This window comes from Coloeus monedula (assembly GCF_965178545.1).
Source record: "Coloeus monedula genome assembly, contig: HAP1_SCAFFOLD_146, whole genome shotgun sequence".
Taxonomy (NCBI): Eukaryota; Metazoa; Chordata; class Aves; order Passeriformes; family Corvidae; genus Coloeus; species Coloeus monedula.
The window spans coordinates 218,693-237,335 of record NW_028120766.1 but is presented as its reverse complement, the minus strand read 5'-3'; positions in this window follow the sequence as shown (position 1 = coordinate 237,335).

Sequence of the window (18,643 nt, the reverse complement as noted above, 5' to 3'; positions counted from 1 at the left end):
CTCTAATTAGGGCTGTATTCATTATAAATAAAAAAATAAGGGGCTCTCTGGCAGCAGGAGGGTTTTGTCAGTGCTGGGCTCGCTCCCTTGTGAGAGATTGGGTGCCAGTACCCAGCTAGAAGTGCCCTGAAGTACAGATTTAAATTCTTAAAATGCTGAAAAAGGGGGAGCTTCCTTCAATTGAACCCCTTAAAATGAGAGACTAGGGAGTGTTTGTCTCTACTTAAATAGATGCCATAGCAATAAATGGGTTCTCTCCTCTGAATCCCCTAAAATACTGGAAAAAGAGGGGTTTTCCTTACTTCAGGTCTCTCCAGTGATGGAAAAAGGGGGATTTCTCCCTCAATTCAACCCCTTATAAAGGAGGGACAACTGGGCTTTCCCCTCAATTTAAACCTTGGGATGATGAAAATGGGGGAGTTATGCTCAATTCCAACCAATAAAATAGCATTGTCAAGGTTTTCCCCTTCTATTTAAACTGGAGAATAATGGAAAATGGGGATTCCCTGTCAAGTGATACCCCTAAGAGCATGGAAAAGGCAGGGTTTCCTTCAAGTGATACCCTTGATAAAATTGCAGAGGAAGGGGATTCCCCCTCAATTTAAACACAGACATTTATGGAAAAGGAAGTTTTTTCCCCTCTGTTTAAATCCCTTTTCTCCTCATAATGCCCCTTTTTTTCTGGGGGCACTGGGGAAGGGCTGCCAAGATGAAAGGGGAAAGTGGAATGTTTCCCTGGGACCCCACATGCTGCCCTGCCTGCTCAGGTGCTGCCCCTTGGCATGAGGGGTTTTCCCTGGGCATTTTCTGGGAGCAGTGCTCTGTGCCCAGGTGCCTCCGGCTGCTCCCCAGCTCCTGCCGGATGCTCCGACCATTGTCCCTGGAGGGACACTCGGGATGCCCCCATTGCCCCTCTGGACCAGCAGCTCCCTGCACAGCTGTGCCCGGGGAACCCTCGGAGAGCGGCCTCTGGCAGGAGCCGCCCCCTCCTCATCCTGGCCGCTCACACCTGGGGCTGCTGCGCCTTGGAGCAGGGGCTGAGGAGGAGAAAGGTCCTGCTGGTCCTTCCCTGCCCTGCACAGCCCTTGGTGTGCCCCTGAAACACCGGGGTGCCGGGCTTTCCTTGCTGTGGGGGACTGGGTGGTTCTTTGATCCCAGACTCTGCTCTTCCCCGGGCACGGCACATGGACAGGGGGCAGAGATGGGCCCTCAGAGGAGCGGGGGCTGCTCCTCCCTCTCGGGGCGCCGTGGGCGCTGTGCAGCCTTCCCCTTTTACTTCCAAATTCCTCATTTTGTGCCTCCTTTTCCCTTGGGGATGTGCCCGGGCCGCATTCCAGCGGCCGCCATGGCAACAGCACCTGCGGGCGGTGGGGTGGGCGGGGTTTTATCCACTGTAAACACACATTGTCATTAAAATCTGTTTCCTATCTAATACACAAAAATCACTTTCCTAGGAGGAATTTCCATGCATTCACCTCCTCCTGGAAGTCTTTTGATGGTCCTGCAGATTCATTAAGAGGGGTCCCTGCTGGTCATATTCACTGAATGCTTCAGTATTAAAGGTGACCTTGCCTTGAGCTATTTTTCTGGGCGTGCACTGTTGCTTCTTGTGACAGAACTGCCCCAGAACCACTGCAGGCCTCCTGATCTGTTCCAGCACCGGCTCCAGCCTCATTTCTAGCCCTGTGTGCACACATTTAAATCATTTAATCTTTTTCACTACTTGGTCTTTCAGCAACATCAGGGAGCTGAAAATGTTTGTTCTCTATGTTATTTATCAATCCCCTGCTGAACAGCCCAACCCTCCCTCCTCCCTCTCCCACCCCACCATTCCCACCACCCTGCTCCCCTGCACATCTCACTTCTCTCCACCAAACCCTTCCCGCTGCAGGGAGCTGCTGAGGAGCCGCTTGGTCCATCCCTGGATTCTCCAAGCACTGACTGCCCATCCACTCTGACCACAGCCGGGGCCACATCCCACCGCCTGCCCAGCGTCCATCCATGGTGGTGAGCTCCGTGTCCCCACCTTCTGCCTCACCCACCGAAGGAGCCGATCTGTGTGAGACAGATGTCACCGACGTGGCCATACACAGGGTGACACTGCCCATCTGCCTCTGTGGGCTGGCCGGGAACGGGGCTCTTCTGCCTCCTCAGATGGAAAGGGCGTACTGCCGGCATCTTTAGCCTGGCTGTCACTGACTTCATCTTCCTCCTCATTGCGGTCCCCTCTGCCCTGCTCTTCCTGCTCGAAGATGTGTCCTGCTCTCCTATCATGCCCCTGATGTACGTGAGATTCCTTTACCTGGTGTCAGCGTTCTCCTGCTACTGGGCGCTCTTCTGGATGACAGCCATCGGCGCCAAAAAGGACATGGAAAAGCTCTGCAAGCTCTGCTGCCGCTGTGACCTTCCCAATCCCATGATGTGGGTGCTGTGGGGTGCTCAATGCTTGACCTTCCTCGCTCCCATCATTCTCATTCCCACAGTGGCTTCCCTGTGCCTGTCACACGAGCAGGAGCACTGCCGGGTGGCTCTCATCTCCATGTTCTCCGTTACCCTGCTCCTCTTTGCTGCACCCGTGGTCATTACCCGCATAATAATCAACATGTCCCGGTGTATCCCGGTGTTTCCCGGTCTGTCCCGCGGGGAGGCGGGGCCTGACCCGCGCCACGCCCCCTACGCGCGCGCTCCGCCGGGGTCACGTGGGTCCCCGCGCGTCACGTGATCGGGGCGGCGGCGGCGCGCGGGGGCCGCCGGGAAGCGCCAGGCGGGACCGGGCCGGGATCGGGATCGGGCCCAGCGCAGCCCCGGCCAAGCCGCGGCCCTGCCCGAGCCCTGCGAGCCGCCAGCCCGGCGCCGGCCCGCCATGGACCGCTGGGACCCCTCCGGATCGGCCGCCCGCTTGGCAGCCGCCCTCCCCTCCCTCCCCCGGGCCGGGCCCGCCCCGCCCCGCCCCGCGCCCCCCGGCGGCTCCTCGGCTCCTCCATCGTTCGCCGGTGGCGGCAGCCAAGAGACGGTCCGGGCCTAGCGGAGCGGCCAGCGCAGGTGAGCGCGGCCGGGCCTGGCCTCCCGCCGGCACCGGGGCAGCGCCGGGGCCGCGCCGTCCCCGCCCCGGGCACTCCCGGGACATCCCGGCCGCCCCCTGGGCGGCACCGGCGGGCCCGAGGGCGGCATCGGCCGCTGCGGGCGCAGCTCCCGCCGGGACCCGCGGCTCTCCCCGCGCTCGCGCCCCGCGGTGGGGGACACCCCGGGAGGGCGGGGGTCCCTCCCCGGGCAGCGCAACCCGGGGCATTCCCTGGAACGGGGACTCGGGGCGGGCTCGGGGCCGGTGGGGCCGCTGCGCTGCCCTCCCTGCTGATGGATTGAATCCTGTTCCGGTCATTGGCTTGGTCAGGGCTTTGTTGCTTCCCCTTTGCTCTCCCGGTTTGGCACCGGCACGGGCTGCGGGGCTCTGGGGGCGGCCGGCGGCTCTGGGCGGCTTCGCGGGGCTGCCGTGCTCGGGGAATTGGCTTCGGGCGGCTGCTGCCGAAGGTGAGGGAGGGAAGAGTTGCGGGTCCGGACACAATCCCGTCCCGGAGTGAGCGGGTGGCTGTTCCTAAAGCCTCATCCTTGGGGGGGTTGTGTTGGACTTTGTAAAAGTCGCTTAAACGTTCCTGGGCTCTGGGCTGACTTTTTTCCTTTTTTGCCATTTTTCAATGAGCAAAACAAAGCGAGAAAGCGTTGAGAGGTGTGACCCGGGTATGGGTGCATTCAGTGCTGTGCCTGTGATTCTCTTCGGGAGATGAGCAAGTGGTTCAGTGGATTTTGGGGGAGAACTGAGTGCTTGTGCCAAAGCTCGCTCACAGCCTGGGCAGATGCTGTACAGTAGAAAGACAAAAGGGGCAGGTGTGGGATCCACTGCCCCCCCCAGCTCATCTCTCGCCTTATTACGGCCTTGTTTGGTCATTCTCTCAGGAGTGCTGGTGCTTTGGAGCATTCCCGTGTTCCCAGTGCTGGCAGGCAGGCAGGCGCCCACCTGCCCCTGTGGGACTGCCCAGGCCCTTCCTCAGTGCCACTCTTTGGAATGAGCTGGTTCTGCTGGGGCCTGTGTGTTCATTTGTCACCTGGGCTTCCTCCCAGCTACTGAACTCCTCTCAGGTGTATTCCTAGTTCCTGACGTTCCTTTAAAACTACCGAATTCTTCTCTCAGGTCCCTGGCAAATGGGGCTTTGCAGCCTGGGGGAGTTCTTGCAAAACGGGGTCTAGTGAAGCGCTCTGCAGGAGTGGTTGTGCACCTGAGCGGTCATTAATTGTCTCCTCTAATGAGGGAAACGTGATTAAACTCCCGGTGCTGTGCTGCTGTTGTGTGTCGGCCTCGAGGTGTGAGACAGTCCCTGTGTCACACTGGAGTTGCTTAGTGGCTGGACTGGGAGTGGGACTGGGACAGGTCTTGTTGGTCAGGAACAAAAGGGAAAATTTATCTTTTGGCTTGCTTAATATCTTGGCTTTATTAATGTATCAATGTCAATTGTTGTCATTTGCTGCCTCCTGCACAGTGTGTTTGCAGCTCTGTGTGAGAGCAGACTCTCCCCTGTTGGGGAGTGAGACAATCCTGGAATATCCTGAGCTGGAAGGGACCCACAGGGATCACCCAGTCCCACCCCCGTCCCTGCCCAGACCCCCCAACAGCCCCAGCCTGGGCATCCCTGGCAGCGCTGTCCAAACGCTCCTGGAGCTCTGGCAGCCTCGGGGCCGTGCCCATTCCCTGGGGAGCCTGGGCAGTGCCCAGCAGCCTCTGGGGGAAGAGCCTTTCCCTGATCTCAGCCTGAGCCTGCCCTGGCCCAGCTCCAGCTGCTCCCTGGGTCCTGTCTGTGTCCCAGGGAGCGGAGATCAGAGCTGTAGCCCCCGATGTGTTCTGACCTCACGCTTCTCTACCAGAACAAACCCAGTGCCCTCAGCAGCTCTTTCATGGTCCTTCCACACCCTTCCCCATCCCCATGTCCCTTCTTTGGATGCTGTCAGCTTTGTATCTTTTTTATATTGTGGCGCCCAAAAGTGCCCCCAGGACTCCAGTACAGTTTAACAGCAAGGAAAGGAAACAGTGGATTTCAACTTTGATCTCAAAAGCTGTCTCAGGCCCCTGATACTGCCTCGAAATGTCTTTGCAGCTCTTGCTTTATGACTTGTGTCAAACACGGAGAGAGTGAGACTGAGCCCCTGGGGTCAGGTTCTGTGTGAGAAGCCACACAGCAAGCCAGAAATCTTTGCTCCAGATCACCAGAAATTTACAGTATTGAGGGCGGAAATACTGAGAGTTGAGTCTTGGGAGCTGAGCCAGGAAAGCAGCACCTCTGCCATGGGCAGATTTGGCACGTGGAGAGAGCTCGAGCAGCTTGCAAGAGGTCCCAGCAATGTGTGTGTGGAGCTGGGAGGAGCATGAGTTGCAGTGTCGTGTTTGGAGTCCCCCTGGGTGAGGATGTAGGAATAGACTGGAGTTTTTGGTGACTGAGGTTTCTTTTCTGTGGCAATAATTGTTCTTGGCCACATCATTTTGGTTTGTTACTCGCCTGTGGTTCGTTCTACAGGCTTGTTTCCTTTCTCTCCTACTATGGTGTCTCAGTTATCTTCAGCAGAGGCTCAGCAATAACTAAACTTGAGCTTAGATACTTAAACTTCAGTTCAGAGTAGATACGCAGAAGAAATCCTTCCCTGTGAGGGTGGGCAGGCCCTGGCACAGGGTGCCCAGAGCAGCTGTGGCTGCCCCTGGATCCCTGGCAGTGTCCAAGGCCAGGCTGGACACTGGGGCTTGGAGCAGCCTGGGACAGTGGAAGGTGTCCCTGCCCTTGGCAGGGGTGGCACTGGATGGGCTTTAAGGTCCCTTCCCACCAAGGCCTCGTCTTCCTTTGCCTTCAGTGTCTGCCTCAGAGTTTGTACCCAAACCAAAGTGAGGTTGGTGTCACCTTCTCTAAACTGGGAGAACAGATCACTCCAAGCTGTGGGGAGATGGAGAGGCTGTAGGATGGAGAGGGTGCAGCCCTGCAGACGCCGAGCTGTGGGGTTGCTGCTTTCAACAGCCTCGTTGTTGCTGCGGACACAGCTCAAGGTGGGTCTGAGAGAGACAAACTCTGCTTTTGGGGGTTTGTGTTGATGAGGAGGGGAGGGGAGGTCGCTGCTCTGCTTCTTGTAACTGCTGTGGCAGAGCCAGGAGCCCAAGGCAGGACAAGGGCAAAGCAAACCTCTCAGAGCTCTTGGATTCTCTTCATTCCCAGATATTCTGATTCCTGCCCAAGTCCAAGTTCATTGTGCTGTGCAGGATGCAAGTTTAATCAGGTTTTAGTGCTGGTTTAGCTGAGTGTTTCTAGGGCTTGAGGATGAAGCCAAATGCTCTGCACTGAAAAGGTGATGGATGTTCAGCACGAGATTCTCTTCAGGAACTGGCACGAAAAGTGGTTGCTGAAGCTGAGGGAGGAGCAATTCACAGCTTGGCTGGAAGAGGGAGAAGTGCTCACTGCTGGTCTGTCACTTCATCCTCATGAGTGAGTCTGGGAGCTCCCAAGATCGGCCAGGCTGCAATTTCAGATAGTTTAGATGGGCTGGCCCTGAAAAAATCATATTTTGGTGCCTGGAGCAAAAGCTGAAGGTGGCAGGAAGTGGCAGCAGTGGCAGGGAACTGAAGTGACACCACCCTGAACTCAGAACTAATTTTGGTTGTGACCTTGAGCAGTCCCTGGGCCACACCAGAGCTTTTTGTGTCACCTGCTTTGGGAGGTTCTTCCTTGCCCGTGGAGAAGTTGGGTCTGGCACAGGTCTGCTGTGGAGCACCTGTGCCACCACCTTTAAAGAGCCACCCTGGAGGTGTCAGTGAGCCCCTCAGTGCCTGCCCAGCCTAGAGCAGGGCTGGGAGGGCAGGGGGCTCAGGGAGTGCTCATTCCTGGTGGTGTTGGAGCTCTGAGCCCAGCCCTGAGCTGGGTTTGTGGCTCTGAGGGCACGGGGAGTGTCCGGAGCAGGCCTGGCCTGGGCAGAGTAGGAACTCCTGGAGTAACTCCTGAGTAAGCCACACCTTCCACGCGAGAGGGAGGCACTCCCAGAGTCAGGCGCTGTCTCCTCAGAGGTGCTTTGGGGTTTAATTCTGTTCTCACAGTGACTCCTCTCACCTGGGAACCCCGTGGTTACCTACAGAGGGTCTGAGGCCTTAGGGATGTAAATATGGACAGGAGGGATTGGAATCTGCCTATCAGGGAATCTTCCCCTTGCCCAGAGGAGAGTGTGCAGAACTATTCTGTGTGATGATAATGTTTTCATACTTTAGGTGTGAAAATAAAAAATGGGAGAAATCTCGTTTTTCTGGCAGCACGCAAAGAACTTTCTTCTGTGTCACCGCTAAAACTCTGTGAGGGGATGAATACCTGGGAATCTGAAAGAGACATAGCTGGAAAGCATCAATATGAATGGATTTTTCTGCTTCTTTTTGCACTTGAAAGAAAGGTGAAAGTTACAGGCTGAGTCAAGCTTTTACCCTTTATTTCAATCAATTCAGTTATTGCTAAATATGGCTACACACAGGTAGCCCAGGTGACAGAGCTGCCTCCAGCTGCTCCTTGGCCCCAGTGTCCCACGCGGGATGCTTGAGTTATCCACTGAGAGCCCCCTTGAGACTGGAGCACAGGTAAATCTGCCTGTCTGAAGGGCAGGATTGTGTCCTAAGTCCCTCCTCATTCCTTCCTTTCCTCAGGCCCCACCATTGTGGCTTGGGTGGCAGTGGCACGTTGGAAAGCCCTGGGGGTGCCAGCTGGGGTGAGAGCTCGGGGTGCCAGCCCAGGCTCCACCAGCACTTGGCCCACACTGGGGCACAAATTGAGAGATGAACTCTTGGAAGCTTGTCCTGAGGAGGATGAGTGGTACCTGCTGGCGAAATTCGGTGCTTTTGCAGAGCTGTGATAAACCCCAAAGTCTTAGACTGCCAACCTACAGCCTCTGCACCGTCACATTCCCCAGTTGCATTTTGTATTGGAATTTTACCTGCTCCCACCTGCGTCCTCCTGCTGGCAGTGCCAGCAGCCCACGTGCTGCCTCTCCTGAGAGCAAGTTCCTGCCTGTTTCCTCTCCCAGCCCCAGCTCTTGCTTCCCTCTGGCAGAGGCAGCTTTAGGTGCAATATCCTGATGTTTCTGCGAGTGGGTTTTGGAATAAACCTACACACGGGATGTTCATGGGTTGCTGCTATGGATTCTGTGAAAGGTGATCAGGAAAAGCAAGTTCAGAGTTACTCAGGGGATCCTCTGATTCCTGCCCATCTCACGGAGCTGCTCAGGGTGAAACTACTACTCCCATGCTTTTTATTTTGCTCCTCTTAGTGCTGGTTTTTCCCCAGGTAAGTCAGTGCTGGAGCAGCCCTTGTGGGTTTATCTGTGATGAGCAGTGGTTGTGTCTGCACACGGAGATAGCAGATTCCAGCTGTAGTGTGCAAACGTCGGTGCTTTGTGCCTTAGTGCACAGCCACATTTGTCAGCTGACAGGGCTGATGCGATGAGAAAACCTCGCACTCTCCAATAACCTGAGCACAGGCACTTCCTGCGTTGTTACATTTAACCAAAGCTCTGATAAAAAATACTACATTAATTTTTCTAATGGAGACCAGATTCCGCATTATCATAATTTATGTTTTTGGATAGTCTTTGATTGACTCTGTTGGGAAGGGAGGTGAATCAGTATCTTGTACTTTAGGGAAAGATCTAGGGGAGAATTGAATTGTACTTCCTTGGAATTCACATCACCCGCCCTTAGTCGGAGATGTTGATCTTGAGAACAACAAGCAGAGAACAGCCCAGGAAGGGCTGAACGTGACAAAACAGTGCAGAGCATACAGAAATCCTCTTTGCTGTGTTCATCATTCTGTCTTCATCTTGGATTGTTTCCACCCTTCTCCTCCACCTGGAAGTCACAAGCATCCTGCAGTGGCAGGTACTCTGGGTTCTTCTGCCAGGAGTAGTCTAAGAACAGCTTTTGCTGGGAGCAGCTCTGACCTTGCTGAAATCACTGCTGAAACCTCCCCTGACTCTTGCAGTGCCAGAATTTCAGGGTGCCAGTGGTGAGGCAGGGACTGAGCCTGGTTCATTGTCCCCAGAGCTCGGGTAGTACAGGACAGTCAGGCCAGTAAAGCCCCTGCTCAGGGCTGGGAACGAGATCCTGGCCGGCTTTCCCTCTCTGCCCCTCTCTGCAGTCCTGCTGGGCTATGTCATGCTACTATGTTACAGCATTGTTCCATGTCTTTTTTTTTTTTTTGGAAGTAATGCCGGATATTGGCAGTCAGGGGCGATGGAGCGAGGTGAGCAGTGACCGGTGGACAGAATGAGTTGTTACGGCCTCGGTCTCAATTTTTGGTGCAGCTCTAAGCATCCGTTGTTGTTTGTGTGTTTTAGGTGGTCCACTTGCAGGATGTCCTGGCCCTGGATGCTGGAGCGTGCAAGCCTAAGGTATAGGTGTGGTGTACTTCAGTCGGAGCAGGGAGGCTGTGGTTTCACAGTCTCTCAGCATGTTTTGTGTGTTTTTGCTTTGCTTCTCTGCAGGTGTTGCTGCTGCCCTGGGCGTGCCAAGGGCCAGAGGCGAGCAGGTGAGTTGGCATTTAGGTGGGGTGGCTGATAGGCCAGCGGTCTATGGCAGCGTGCTGAGCGTGTCCCTTTTCATTGTGCAGGTTTGTCCTGGCCACCTCCAGAGTCAGATCAGGATTTGAGGTGAGCCGGGGCAGTGGTGTGGAGTAGCCCGGGGATGCTCTTCTGGAGGGCAACAGTGACGTTTTCTGTTTTGTTGTCTTAGGTACCGTGAGCAGGTGTGGAGCTGAAGTTTGGAGAGAGCAGGTAAGCGCTGAGCCTCGGCAGTTTCGAGGGAGGGGGCCTTGCGGAAGGGGTCTCTTTTGGCGTGTGTTGTCAGAGGCTGAATTTTCTCCTTGTTCTCCATCTTTTGCAGCTGCCAAAGCGGACCGTGGGGAACGTGTTGACATCTGAGGTGCTGATGCATTTTTTCTGCCAAGGATGGATTTTGTCCGTTTGTCTTCAGAAAGCTAAGTGTTGGGAGCGGTGGTTGGGAGAAGGGAAAGGCCTTTGGAGTTCCAGGAGGCAATTGGAAGTTAGCTTAGAGGAGAGGGCTGTTGTGGGAGGGCCCCTTGGAAGTAAAGGGAGAGGGTTTCTCCTCAGCATCACCCGAGCCTTTGCTGGGCAGGGCAGTTCCCACCCATCTCTGTCATCGGCCTTTGAGTCTCGCCGTCATCGTGGATCTTTTTGCCCGAGGAGCTCGCCTTCGGGTCTGGCACGATCGCCACGGTCTCCATTTCACCTACTCGCTGGCGTAGCCGCCCGCGGGCATCTTGGCCACTTGCTGGTTGGTCACGTTTTGCAACGTCACTTCAGCCTTTGGTGGCAGAGTCCTTCCCTAGGGATCCCTTTGTATCACCTGGCAGTCATTGCCTCCTTCTCTAGGCCTGCCGAGCTTCTCAAGCATCCTCTGAGCTGCTTTGGCACTGGCTTCTTGGAAGGAGTTACGTTTCACTGTCGCGTGCTGTTGCCATAGAGCCTTCTTTCCTTCGGCATCGCCAGCTTCTGGCTCATCTTGCTCTAGGAATCTTGTGCCCGTTGCTGGGCAGGTTCAGCTCGTGTCTGTGTTATGTCATTTGTGTCTGTGTTCTGTAGTTTGTGTCCATCCTCTCCTGTGTCACAGGGCTTTGTTACGTCTCGGTGCTTTCTCGGCCTCGTTCTGGGCCGTAGCGGCAGCGGGGGTCTCTGCTCGCGTCCTTTCCCGGATCAGGCTCATTCCGGCATCTTTACAGTTTTGCTTTTGGAGAGCAGAAGGAGTACACAAGATGTTCTCATCCATCTTCCTTCTCACTTTTGGTAGTATCTTTTTTTCATGGGCCATGGACTTCTCTGGACCCTCCTCACTGTGGTAGTTCCGTAGGTTCCATTGCCTCCAAGCATATCGGGTCTAGAATTTATCTTCTGGAGAGTTATCTCAAGTCCTCGTGTCATCTTTGCTTCTATTTGGTGTGCTTACACTTGGAGCTGCCCTGCCCTGGCACGTAGAGTCGTGGCTGGGTTGAACAGTTGTAAAACTTTGTGGTTCATCTCTTGTGTGTGGGGTTTTGTGTAGAAAACTTACGGGCCTGGTGTATGGGGATAACTCCGAGCTGTCAGCTACTTGTAGACTGCCTCATGTTGTCTTGCAGGTCCCCAAGGCCGATTCCGATCCCTGCAGTCACCGATGCTACCGCTTTTCCCAGAATCTGCCCTTCCACGTCAGGGAGCAGCAGTTGGAAGATGCGTTGAAGCGTCTTCATCAGTGGAGTGTTGTGAGTAAGGGCTGCAGTCAGTGTGTAAGCTGAAGAAGGGGTGTCTGTCTGTGAGAGTGTGTGTCTGTCTGTGTCTGCGTGTGTCAGTCTGTGAGAGCGTGTGTGTTGACTGGTTCTAACCTTGTGTGTGTGATTTTTGCCTTTCAGTTTTTTCAACTGATTTTTAACTTTATAATAAGAAAACAGCCAGCTGTGAGGTTTTTTTTCTCCCCCATCTGGGTTTTGTTTTTCCTTGGTCCCGTCCTGTCTGTGAGGCGATGTTCATCGCCAAGGTTTGGGTGCAGCCAAACAAAGAGCCTCCCTAACAGGGTGGAGAGTACACAGTGGAGGTTAGGAATACAGGGAAAAGGTGCACCAGCCCTTACACCACCCCTAACAGCACCATTTTCCCCCCACCAGCAGCACAATGCAGCAACCCTGGAACCCTCAGTGCAGCACAGCTCAGTAAGCCTGGTGCTGGGATAACCCTGGAACCCTCAGAGGAGGCCAAGCCCCACACCAAAAAGGTGGGGATGACATCTGCAGGCTGGAGAGTGACAGGTACGAGTTGGGGGCTGGGGCGTGTAGAGCAGGAGTGAGGGGTTCCAGGCAGCAAGAGCAGTGCAGGGTATAAAGTAGAGGGGGTTAAAGGTTAGGGGATAAAGGGACAAAAGTCAGGGCAAAGGTTGGGGGGTCAGGGAATCAAAGGTCAAAGTCCAGGGGTCAAAGGTCAAGGTGGTCAATGTCAAAGCACAGAGGTCACATGTAGAAGGTTGGGGCAAAGGTCACAGGGCTCAGGGGGGTCAAAGGTCCTGGGGTCAGGTGTCATGGGTCAAAAGGTAAGGGTCAAAGGGCTAAGGTTGGGGGTCAAAAGTCAGGGCTCAAGGTGTAAAGGTGGATGGTCCAAGGTCAGGGATCAAAGGTCGGGTTGTCAAGGAATGGGTCAAGGGGTCAAAGGTCAGGGGGTAAAAGGTCAAGGCTTGGGCTCAGGATTAGAGGTTCCAGCATGATTTTCCGTGGTGGTTCCCAGTGTGGGGACACGGGGTGTGGGGTCAGTGGCGCCGGGGGCGGGCAGGAGCCCCGTGGGCAGTGGCCGGCAGCGGCGGGGACGCCTCCGTACGGTCGCGCCCCTCCAGTGCCAGCAGAAGCCCCCCTGCGCCGTGCGGTGCCCGGCCCCACTCCTTGCCCTCCCCGCCGCTGCCTTCCCGCACTCCCACCGCACCCCCTGCTCCCCTCCAGCCCAGGGAAATGCAGGAAAACACAAAATCATCGAGGCGGAACAGTCACCGGAGCTGCCCGAGCCATCCCCCCGCCTGAAGGCAACAGCTGCCCAGAGCCAGGGGCACCCAGCAGGATGCAGCTCCTCTTTCCCAGGAGCTGGAGGCAGGGGGAGCAGGGAGAATTTCAGCTCCCAGCAGCTCTCTGTGAGTGCTGGATGGACTCTGGGCTGAGCCAGGTGGGAGGTGTGGGTGGTGTTCATGTCCCCAGGAGCTGCTCAAATCCACCTTAAACTCCTGGAATGGTCTGTGCTGGCAAGAACCTTACAGACCATCCTGTTCAGCCCCTTGCCATGGTCAGGGACACCTTCCTGGGGTGTCTGTGCCAGAGTGGTGGAATGGGCAGGACTTTCTCCCTGAGCCCAGTCCCGGGCAAGATTGGGGTTCCCATGGGAAGAAGCCTGTGAGCTGCATTTCCGGAGCTGGGAGCCTCCATGCCCGGGAGTGTTTCCAGTACTGCTCTTTGGCTTTTTCCATAACTGGGCATGATGTTTCTCCCCAGAGCAAGGTGGTTTTCCCTGGATTGTTGGGGTTACACACTGGCTGTTTGACAGCTCTGTTGTCTCTTTGTCCTGAATGGAAGAGTGAGGAACGGGGGATGCTCCCGACTGTCCCAGGGATGTGGGAACAGCCCAGTTCCAGTGAGGAATGTGACGCCCAGCTCGTGGCGTGTGCCCTGAGATGGTCTTTGCTGTTGTTTTGTCCTTAGAGCCTGTTGGAGTGCTGGCCTGGATTTGGGAGGAGCCAAGTAGCCTGGAGCAGTGAGTTTTTTCCTGTCAGAAATCCATGCTGGGGATGTTTTCCCTGGCTGTCCCAAGGGGAAGGAACAGCTCTGGAGTTTTTGCAGCCACAGGCTGGGGATGCATCCCCTGAAAACCAGTTCAGGATCGTTCATCTGACTCTGTCCCTGACCTGTGGCTTCCAGGGAGCCTTCTGGTCTTCCGGATATTCCCAGGAGAGGATATTCCACCACCTGACTTTTAAGCCGGGAATTCCAAACCCAGTAAGTTGGTCACATTCTATGGGAGCTGCCCCAATGGTGGGATGGCAGAGGGCACACCCCACGCTGCTGTTTGGGACATTCCTGACTGGAACGGGAGCCAGCTGGGCATTTTGGAGCACTGAGGCCACCAGGGCAGCCTTGAGTGGCATTCCCAGGCAGTGCTGAGGCATCCCATGCCTGTGGCAACACATGCCTGATGTGGAGCAGAGAGAGGAAGGGAGAAATTCTGAGTTGATGGGAGGAATGGAATTGGGCTTTCCAGAATGGAATTGGTATAGGTGCTGATGGTATCATGGAATCATGGGGTGGCTTGGAAGGGACACAAAGACCCTCTGGGCTCTGTTATCCCATCCCGTGGCAAAGAACACGTCCAAAACTGCCTCCTCACCCTCATGGAATGGCAGTGGGTGTTGGGAGCTCTGGCTGGAGCACCTGGAGACCAGGTAAGAATAGCAGTGGCATTGTTTTGGCTGCTGCTGGATGTGGTTTTCTCTTGTCAAGATGTTCCTCTGATTGATATTTTCACAGTAGCTTGCTAGGCCTCATTTGAGGATAATTCCAAGAATTTGGAAGTCGTTGGAAAAGAATGAGGAAAAAAGGTGAACCTGATCCATTTCTAGTAATTCTGAACTTCTCTTGCAGCACCGTTCCAGGGGAAAGCTGGTGAAAGGATAAAGATGCAGAGGAACAAGTGTTGTAAACCCCCCAGCCTCCCTGGCAAAGCAAACCTTTCTGCAATCCCAGTAAATCTCTTGGAGAAACTGTGGGATCATAAGGTTTCCTAGGAAAGGAAAACTAAGGACAGAGATGAGGAAATAGGCTTCCAATTAACAATGATTTGATGGAGGTAGGAATGATTCTTGTATGTTTGATGCACCCCTTTTTATTCCTGGGATAATTTTAAATGATTTCTTTAAAAAATCATTTCGATTTGGGAATTCAGATTAGAGAGGAAACGATGCAAAATAAATGCAGGGAGAGATCACAGAATCATCCTGGAATGGCAGAATAATTTGGGTGGGAAGGGACCTTAAGGATCACCTCATTCCATCCACAGGGTGCTCCAAGCTGCGGCCAGCCTGGCCTTGAACACTTCCAGGGATGGGGCAGCCACGATTTCCCTGGGTTTACGGGCACAAGAGGAAATTTCCAGCAGGAACTGAGGGGTTTCCCTTGCTCTGCCTGGCCCTAGCAGGGCTTTGGGAGGCAGAGGCTGTGGGAACAGGAGCTTTGTCCATTGCCTTGGGGGAGTCTCTGATGTCCCAAAACCCAGCAGAGCAAGTGGTTGTGGTTTAACATCCCGTTCAAAGGAGATGCCAGGCCAGGAACGGGAATGGACTGCAGAGCAGGGATGGTGGCCAGCAGAGGGGTGAGTGTCCAGGGGGTCCCAGCAGTCCATCCCTGCTGCCCAGGTTTGGGATGAGCAGGCTGGTGAGTGTCCCTGTGCTTGCTCTGCAGGATGAGGAAGCCAGGCCTGCTGAGGAGGAAGATGAGGAGGTGTGGGAGGATGGAGACAACGGCCACCAAAGGCTGGGGAAGGCACAGATCCAGGTAGGAGACGTTGCCTTGCGAGGAGAGGGACTTGTCTGTCCCGTTGGAATTTGGGGCGTGAGGCCAGTGGAACAAAGGCTTTGATTCCATTTTCTTGCTCGGGTTTTCACGTGCCTTAAGAGAGCTTTGCTAAAATGTCATTATCCCTGATTGAGTCTCTGAAAAACAGGGATTGAAGCTTTCAGAAGGGGCCCAACCCTGCCTGCATGTATCCAAGTGCAGCCCCCACTCCCTGTTTTTGTGTACAGCTGGGATGAGACCTCAGCTGCTGTTACTTGCCAGCTCACAAGTTGTGTAGCTCAGAGCCTCAGCCATGAAGGGCCAGGCTGTGTTTAAAACAGCCCAAGGTGCCAGAGAGCTGGAGTAATTTCCTAGCAGGTAACTTGACTTGGAAGCTGCATTCTAAAATTTGTCCGCATTTAATTGATGTCCCACATGGAGACACCTAAAGAAGCAGAGGTGGGGTGTTCCTAAGAAAAGAGCATCTAAATTCTTTGGTGGTAGAGGGCTTAAAGTCTGAGTGAGGTGCCTTTAGGACACTTCCATTCCAGTATCTGAATGGAATTTAAATGAAGTAGCCAAATCCTGACAAGCTTGTATGAACTCCAAAGCCTCTGCAAGTGGTTTACAGCCAGGGAAGGAGATAAGAGTCTGGAGTCTCTTCCCCAAAACCTGGCTCCTGGTTTCTTTGGCCAGGCATAGGAAGAATTGTGTATTCCCTGGGGCTCTCCTTATGGGGAGAGGTTTACTTATGTGCCCTGGGTTTATTCAGTGCATCTTCAAAGTGATGGAAACTGATTGCATTGAAATGCCGGGGTGCCAAATGTTTTCCCCAGCCAGAGCTCGGAGCCAGCCCAGTGGGAAGGGGTTTAGTGGCCATTTTCCCGCTCCCTCGGGGCAGCAGCACTGGAGCACTCGCAGCCACCCGTGCCCGAGGTGCCGAGTACTGGCAGGAGGCAAAGCCAGGGACTGGGCAGGAGGAGCTTGCAGTGCTCCTGGAATCGCAGAGCTGGAGCTGTGGGTTAGAACTGCCAGGAGCTGCTGCCTCACTCAAACCTTGTTTAAAGCTCAGCATCCCTCCTGCTCCCTTGGAATGATTGTTGCTTCTGTTGTTGCTCTTTCCCGATCCATTATGATTATTATTGTAAATTCCCACTCCATTTCTTCCATAGCCCTTTGCTTCCCAGAGGTGGTGCTTTAGGCAAGCCCCTCCAGCCTGGGAAGGGGCTTTTGGCTCCAGACTCAGTCCCAGTCCCCATGAGCAGCTGGAGCTGTGCTGTCCCCAGCAGGTGCCTTTCCTTCCTTCCCTGCTGCACTTTGGCTTTTTGAGGGCTCTCTAGGGGGCTGAGGGAGAAGTTCTTTGTCATTCCAGGGCACCATAAGCCCTGATCCCACTCAAAGCAGGAGGAATCATTCCATCCTTGGTTTTGGATACACCTTTGGTGTTCTCTCTCTTTTGCTGACACTGTGTGGTGAAGCAGCAGCTCCCTGGAATAACTTTTATTTGTAAAACAATGAATTCCCTGCTGGAATCCCAGTCCCAGCCCCCCAGATCAAGGTGCAGTTTAAGGCCTTACACCCTGACCAGGACAAGTTCCTGTCCTTAGACATGGAAAACAGGGGAAAACTCAGACTGGATTGGAGCCAGCATCCAGAATGGGGAGAGTGAGGCAGCGTGTGTTCCCCATAGGATGACACCCGTTTGGAGCAGATGCTTCTCTTCCTTTGTCCAAAGTCCAATGGCAAAGGAGTGAAGAACCCACAAGTGGGGCCTGGAAGGAAAACAGTTCTGTTAAAATTAGGCAAAGAATGCTCTAAGAAAAAATGGACATCCTTTTTAGGTATGAAAGTAAGTAGGGGAAAAATGTTGAAAAAGAGCTCTTTTATTTGGTGCCACCTCTCATTTTTTTATGGATAAAACCTTCTAGTGAGCAATCAGAACAGGAGTGGGAAAGCCAGGAGCCTTTGACTTCCACAGTGGACTTAATTGCCATGCTTAATTTCAACAATTTCTTCTCTCTCTCAGGCCAGGAAAACCCACTTAACTTGTCCCATCTTTGCCAAAAGCTTTGGTGTTTGAGCAGCCAAACCCAATGGGCTCTGGCCCCACCAGCCTGTACTGGAGGGCCCCTGGTCCTGCCCATGGTGTGGGATGAATCCCCAATTGTCCCCAGAGGGGGCTGCCCTGGTCCCTGCAGTGCCCAGCACCTGAGACACAGAGAGAGCCCTGTCCAAAGGGGCTCCTTGTCAGGAATGTGGCAGCAGCCCCAGGAGCAGGCTGGAGGTGAGAACTGGGGCTGTGTTTGAGACTGACCAGGTCAGCTCAGTGTTTACCTGTGGGGGGAGTTTGGCCCCCCATGCTGAGTTGAAGCTGGATCAGGGTGACAGATGCTGCATTTTGGGCACCCTGAGAGTTTCTCTCCCCCTTGGAGATTTCCTGCGGGGATGGGGCAGGGCAGGGAGCAGAATTAACCCTGCACCTCCCGTGGGCACTGCTGGCCTTTGTCTCTCTGCTGTGCCATCAGCCTGTGGGAATTTGCTGCTGCCGCTGCTACCCCACCTGGGGGCTGCGTGCTCCTGGCAGCCCTTCCCAGCCCCACACCCGAGCTCCAGCGCTGCCTCCAGGCTGTGTTGGGAGAGTTTGCTGGGAATGTGCCTCATCCCTGGGAGTATCCTTTCCTTCCAGAGTGGCTGGATGGAGCTTCTGGGCTTGTCAGCTTCAGAGTTTGCTTGCAAAAGTCACTGCAGGGAAGAATGACAAGGAGGTTTGTCAGAGTGCTGCTGTCAGACCCCACCTGCCAGTCTGTGCTTTGGCTTGGAGGTTGTTGTGTATTGGCCCTGCAGGGAATGAATGTCCCCTTCCCACCTCAGCCCAGCAGATCCCAAGGGCTCTTCCTGGAGTACTTACTCTTTGCTTCCCTTTGGGATAACTTAATCTGCACCCTTCCAGGAGCAATTCCTTGGCTTCTCCTGGAGAAAACCCCAGGGCAGAGGCAGTGTGCAAAGGAGCCCAGAGCTGTGCTTGGAGCAGGGAGTGCTGAGAGCTGCGTGTGCCTTTGCTGCCCCAGGCTGGCAATATCCCCATGGAACAGACTGGGCAAATGGCATTAGAGGGAGCACAGTCCCTTCCTGGAAGAGGTTTTCTCCTGTGCAGATCAGGCACAGGGCAGGAAGGGAACTTTGGAGATCAGCTGCTTTCCCCCAGAAAGCATCACTCACACCAGCATGGATGACATGACCTGTGCCCACTGCTCACCATGCACCCGGCCAGAATCAAGAGCAAAGGTGGGTTTGGGTGTGAGCACTTGAAATAACTTTGAAAGAGAAGCAATCACCTTTTGCTGCTTTTTTCTTTCTTGCAGATGCTGCGATTGCCTCTGGGCACATGGGCTGAGCTCTCCCTGCAGGGAACTGTCAGGCCTTAACAGCTGTGAGGTTGTGTTCTTCTCAGTGGGGAACTGGAAATAATTATTAATTAATTGCAGAAATGTTTTCTGAACCTTTCCCCTTTCCTGGTAGAT